This window comes from Mauremys mutica, chromosome 5 (genome assembly GCF_020497125.1).
Source record: "Mauremys mutica isolate MM-2020 ecotype Southern chromosome 5, ASM2049712v1, whole genome shotgun sequence".
NCBI classification, from domain to species: Eukaryota; Metazoa; Chordata; order Testudines; family Geoemydidae; genus Mauremys; species Mauremys mutica.
Window position 1 is genome coordinate 143,233,067 of NC_059076.1, and position 6,438 is coordinate 143,239,504.

The window sequence follows — 6,438 nt, forward strand, 5'->3', positions numbered from 1 at the left end:
CAAAACACTAAGGTCCTTTCCTGTCAATACTGTGATTAGCCCCTTTCCACAACCAGCAGGCCCGTCCCGCCAGTCCCTAGCCATGTTCACCCTTCGGGCATGTCCTCCAGGGCCAATTCTCCTTGGCTCAGTGTCCTTTTCTCATGCCCCAATAGCAGTGTGCTCACTAGCAGGAGGAGCTGCGGTGTCCATCACCACCCCCCTGCTTCTGGCTCTTGCCTGAGGGGCTAACATGTTTCCTCAAGCATGCAAGCAACTGCTCCCTCCTTGAATTTTCGCTCCATTGGGTGCAGCATTCCCTTTTTACACCTCCTCTTTTGCAAGGCCCTGGACCTCATTAGGATAAGTCTTTACAACACGTCCTGCCTTCTGTTGTAATCATCGAGATGGACTGTAGGGGCCTAAAGAGTCAGTGGTGCTAATACGACCCCATCACTGTCCAACATTAAACAAGTTCAGTGTTTGCCACACCGAGATCTCAGCCTGCTTAGTCCCAGGGCAAACACCCCATTAAACATCCTGTGAACCTTTTATTACAGATACAGAAAAGGAAAAACAGTTAAAGCCTTTGAATTATAAATAAGGCTACGATTTTGTCATGGAGGTCACGAAAGTCATGGAAAAGACGGTTACTCACCGTAGTAACTGTTGTTCTTCGAGATGTGTTGCTCCTATCCATTCCAGTTAGGTGTGCGCGCCGCGCGTGCATGGCTCTTCGGAACATTTTTACCCTAGCAACTCCGGCGGGCCGGCTGGGCGCCCCCTGGAGTGGCGCCGCTATGGCGCAGGATATATACCCCAGCCAGCCCGTCCGCTCCTCAGTTCCTTCTTGCCGGCTACTCCGACAGTGGGGAAGGAGGGCGGGTCTAGAATGGATAGGAGCAACACATCTCGAAGAACAACAGTTACTACGGTGAGTAACCGTCTTTTCTTCTTCGAGTGATTGCTCCTATGCATTCCAGTTAGGTGATTCCCAAGCCTTACCTAGGCGGTGGGGTCGGAGTGAGACGTGGCAGAGTGCAAGACTGCGGAGCCGAAGGCTGCATCGTCTCTGGATTGCTGCACCAACGCGTAGTGGGAGGCGAAGGTGTGGACAGAAGACCAGGTGGCCGCTCTACAGATGTCCTGGATGGGGACATGGGCCAGGAAGGCGGCCGACGAGGCGTGCGCTCTCGTCGAGTGAGCAGTGAGGCGGCATGGTGGCACGCAAGCAAGCTCGTAGCATGTCCGAATACATGCCGTCACCCAGGAGGAAATCCGCTGCGAGGAGACCGGCTTGCCTTTCATGCGGTCGGTGACTGCTACAAACAGCTGGGTCGAACGCCGGAAGGGTTTCGTCCGCTCGATGTAAAAGGCAAGGGCCCTGCGGACGTCCAGGGTGTGAAGCTGTTGCTCCCGAGGGGAGGCGTGCGGCTTCGGGAAGAAGACCGGGAGGAAGATCTCCTGGTTGAGGTGGAACGCCGACACCACCTTAGGGAGGAAGTCCGGGTGTGGTCGAAGCTGTACCTTGTCTCCATGGAAGACGGTGTATGGTGGACCAACCGTTAGAGCACGGAGCTCAGAGACTCGTCTCGCTGATGTAATTGCGACGAGGAAGGCTGTCTTCCAGGAGAGGTAGAGCAGAGAGCACGTGGCCAGAGGCTCGAAGGGCGGCCCCATAAGCTTGGCCAGAATGAGATTTAAATGCCAGGTCGGAGCAGGACGCCGCACCGGCGGGTACAAGTGGTCCAGGCCTTTAAGGAAGCGGGAAGCCATCTGGTTGGAGAAGATGGACCGACCTCCCATAGATGGACGAAAGGCGGACACTGCTGCCAGGTGTACCCTCAAGGAGGAGACCGCAAGACCTTGCTCCTTAAGGTACCAGAGGTAGTCCAGGATGGTAGGGACAGGGACTACGAAGGGATTGAGGCCTCGTTGATCACACCAGAGCGCGAACCGCTTCCATTTCGCAAGGTAGGTGGAGCGAATGGAAGGCTTTCTGCTCTCTAGCAGGCCTTGCTGTACTGCCACCGAACAGTCCCTCTCTGCGTGGGTCAACCACGCAGGTACCAAGCTGTAAGATGGAGGGACTGCAGGTTCGGATGGCGGAGTCTGCCGAAGTCCTGCGTGATGAGGTCCGGCCATAACGGAAGGGGGATGGGATCCCGAACGGAGAGCTCGAGCAGCAGGGTGTACCAGTGCTGCCTCGGCCAGGCCGGAGCTACGAGTATGACGTGGGCTCTGTCCCTCCGAAGCTTCAGTAGCACTCGGTGCACGAGCGGGAACGGAGGGAAGGCGTAGAGGAGGTGATCCGTCCAGGAGTAAAGGAATGCGTCCGACAGGGAGCCTGGCGAGCGACCCTGGTACGAGCAAAACAGGTGGCACTTCCTGTTCTCCTTGGAGGCAAATAGGTCTATCTGGGGAAACCCCCACCTCCGGAAGATTGTGTGCACGACATCTGGACGGAGGGACCACTCGTGGGAGAGGAACGACCTGCTGAGATGGTCGGCCAGCGTGTTCTGCACTCCCGGAAGAAAGGACGCTTCCAGGTGAATTGAGTGGGTCATGCAGAAGTCCCACAGGAGCATCGCTTCCTTGCAGAGCGGGGAGGAGCGGGCTCTGCCCTGCTTGTTCACATAGAACATCGCCGTCGTGTTGTCCGTGAACACCGCTACGCATTGGCCTTGCAGACATAAGAACATAAGAACATAAGAAAGGCCGTACCGGGTCAGACCAAAGGTCCATCTAGCCCAGTATCTGTCTACCGACAGTGGCCAATGCCAGGTGCCCCTGAGGGAGTGAACCTAACAGGCAATGATCAAGTGATCTCTCTCCTGCCATCCATCTCCATCCTCTGACGAACAGAGGCTAGGGACACCATTCTTACCCATCCTGGCTAATAGCCATTTATGGACTTAGCCACCATGAATTTATCCAGTCCCCTTTTAAACATTGTTATAGTCCTAGCCTTCACAACCTCCTTGTGACGGAGCGATTCTGGCGGGACCCAACTGAGAGTGCCAAATCAGGACCAATTGCTCAGACAGGGCAGTCACAGCTCTAGGCTGGGGTTTTTCCACCTCTAAGGCCAACCAAACCAGCCAGACAAAAAGGACTTTGGTCTCACCCCACTGGCTAACCACAAGTCACACAAGCAATTTCCTTAGACGCTCCAGTCTCCCAGCATCACCACCAGTGCACTCGTCCTGGGGATGAATGGTTATGAAAACCAACACCCCAATAAAAGAAAACGGTTCCCTCGATCCCAAAGGACCAAGCCCCAGACCCAGGTCAATATACACATCAGATCTTACCCACAAATCACGCTGTTGCCAATCCTTTAGAATCTAAAATCTAAAGGTTTATTTACAAAGGGAAAAAGGTGGAAATGAGAGGTAGAATTGGTTAAATGGAATCAATTACATACAGTAATGGCAAAGTTCTTAGTTCAGGCTTGCAGCAGTGCTGGAGTAAACTGCAGGTTCAAATTGAGTCTCTGGGATGCATCCCCCACTGGGATGGGTCGTTCAGTCCCTTGTGTAAAGCTTCAGTTTGTAGCAAAGTCCTTCCAGAGGTCAGAAGCAGGATTGAAGACAAGATGGAGATGAGGCATTAGCCTTATATAGACTTTTCCAGGTGTAAGAATCCCTTTGTCTTCACTGTGGAAATTTACAGCAAAATGGAGCCTGGAGTCACATGGGCCAGTCCCTGCATACTTTGCTGAGTCACAAGGCGTGTCTGCCTTCTCTCCATGGGTCAATTGTGTAGCCGATGGCCCTTTAATGGGCCATCAAGCCAGCTATGCCGGGCTAACATCAGCTTTGTCTGGGACACTTCCCAGAGGCAGAGCATAATACAGAATACAGACATTACAGAGCCAATACTTATAACTTCAACTACAAAATGATACGCAGACATACAGACAGCATAATCATAACCAGCAACCCAGAACCTGGTCTTAGACACCTTAGATGACCCCCTTTACCCAAGGTTTGGTGCCACTACAGGACCTTGGTTGCAACCCATGTTCTATATGGTCCCCATTTATATCAATAACGTCACACCCCCAACGCAAAATTGATGCAGGAAGGGATGACAAAACATCGCTGACTGCATCCCAAGAGCCCCCTTTCCTTGGGTCTGTCTCACTACAGCTAGTGTTGGGCTAGAGGCCGTACCAGTGTATAACCGAAATGGTTTATCAAAGTCATGTTCAATAACATGAATGGATCTCTTTACAAACTTAAGGTATAACTTGGTTAGCTTTTGCAGCATGGTTCCTGTATGTTTCATGTGATCTTGCCAAGAGCTAAAGAAAACAGCTACTTTATCCATACCAGCTTTGGCCAATGTTTTGAACCCAATTAACATTAAACCCATGTAGATATTGATATTGTTCATAGTACAGGACTCTTGGCATTTAGCCATGAAAGCAATATGGTAGTGTGCCTCAGTTTCCCCTTTCATACAGCACCTCAGGTCTGGAATGTATTTTCCCCTGTGAAAAGTTCCAATACCGTTCACAGGCATTAACTGTGAAACATCAGTATAGCAAGGCCCTTTAACATAAAGTGTGTTTTCATGTATTCCTTCCAACATGTTCAAGGGATTTTCCAAAAGATTAGGCACATTGTACATTGTTACAGTTCTTGGCAATAGCAACACATTAGTTACAAAAATTAGCATTAGCAATAACAACAAATTCATTGCAAGTGTCCATTTACAATCATGTTTGTCATGCCACACCCTTGGCTCAATACCATTGGAGTTTGGGCATTTTAGGGTTAACCTGTGGCTTCCCTTTGCAAAATTCAGTCTTCTCTTTCCTTTTGGATTAAACCCTGATTCCTCTTGCTTAACAGAATTCACTGGCTGATGGGGTGGGCCCTCCGTGCTAACAGCTCTTAGCAATTCTTTCTTCTCCCTGCCAGCCAAGTAATTTGCATTAACACAGACACTAGCTTTTAACTCTTCAGCTGCTATGGATTTCAAGGCTGGACTTCGTCTTACAGAGACATCACACCAATTTAAAGGGTCTGAGGGTGAGAGCTGGCTTGCACTCCCCTGCCTCCTCAAGCATTCAGCCATAAAACTGTTCTGCTTTGAAACACCATTAACTGAATCTGTCCTCAGATCCTGAAGCACGGACTGCTCACTTACAGATTCAGCATGGAGACATTCCTGTCCCAACAGCATTGTCTCCCCAACAAGCTGGCCACACACAGCCACGTGGTTATAGGGCTGCTCAACTTCCTTAACAGCTTCTACTCCACCTGAGACCTTTTCAAAGCTGCCCACACTGGATCTCTCAAAAGGAAAGTCAGTGGATCCAGTCACAACAGAAAATTTCTGGCTGTTAGGAACTGAAACTTTCTTGATTAAATCACTTTTACACCCTTCAGTTGCAGTAAACTGCTTGCACAGGCTACCATGAGGATTCCTTTCCCTAGGAGCTTCTCTAAGCAGCAATTCACCCCTCTCAGAAATTCTGCCCTTCCCCTCTCCGCCTAGGGCTTGCTCTACAGGAACACTTCCCTGAGCAACCACAGCCGCTTTCTGGGTCTCACTTACACTTAGAATCACTTCAGGCCCAATAGGCGGATTTCTACACAATCCCCTTTTAGGCACACCTACGGACTTTCTAGATAACAGGTCAGAAGCAGTCTCCTTCCCTTGGCCATGAGCAAGTTCAGGAATCTTTTCCTTCTTGCTACAAGTTGTCAAACTGTCAGTAGGTAACACACTTAAATCACCTTCATGCTCTCCTTGTGCCCTGGCTAGGGTATCACCCTGATCAGACAGAGTTGCTGCACCCTTTTCCAACCACACATTAGCAACTGGCAAACTACAAGCACCAGAACTGTCTGGTCTTTGGGACCTTGCTATGACACTAACTGGATGCAACCTAGTCACAGTGCCATTCTCCCCAGCAGACACAAACTTAGGACTATTCCCTTCCTGGGCTTTAGCTGTATTTACAACCAACTCCGAGACAACTGAATCACCCTCAACCATCACAGGCTGAAAGGCACCTTCTGTCTCCTCCACAGACACAGAAGAGCCGGAGACACATTCCCCTTCACCAGAAACACAGCTTGGGATCTCATTTCCCTTGTCCCAGCACACAGGGCTGTTCACAGACAACTGCTTGGAGACCGAGGTAGCTTCCTTCATAGGCAAGTCAATACCCCTGACAGAGACAGGCACATTTCCTTCACTGTCACATTTCTCCACACAGGAAACAGGTAAGGGATAGGGACACTCATCTTCCACTATCCCTCCCTTCCCAAACTGCTGATTAGACAAAGCCATCAGCTCACAAGGCTGCCTAGGCTCCTCCAAACTTTCCCTACCAGGCACATTGCCTCTCCCAACAGATAAGCTGCTGCTCTTTTCACTACACTGAGCTACTTTCAGCAAATCACAGTTACCCATTTCAGGTTTACTTCTACAAGCTGC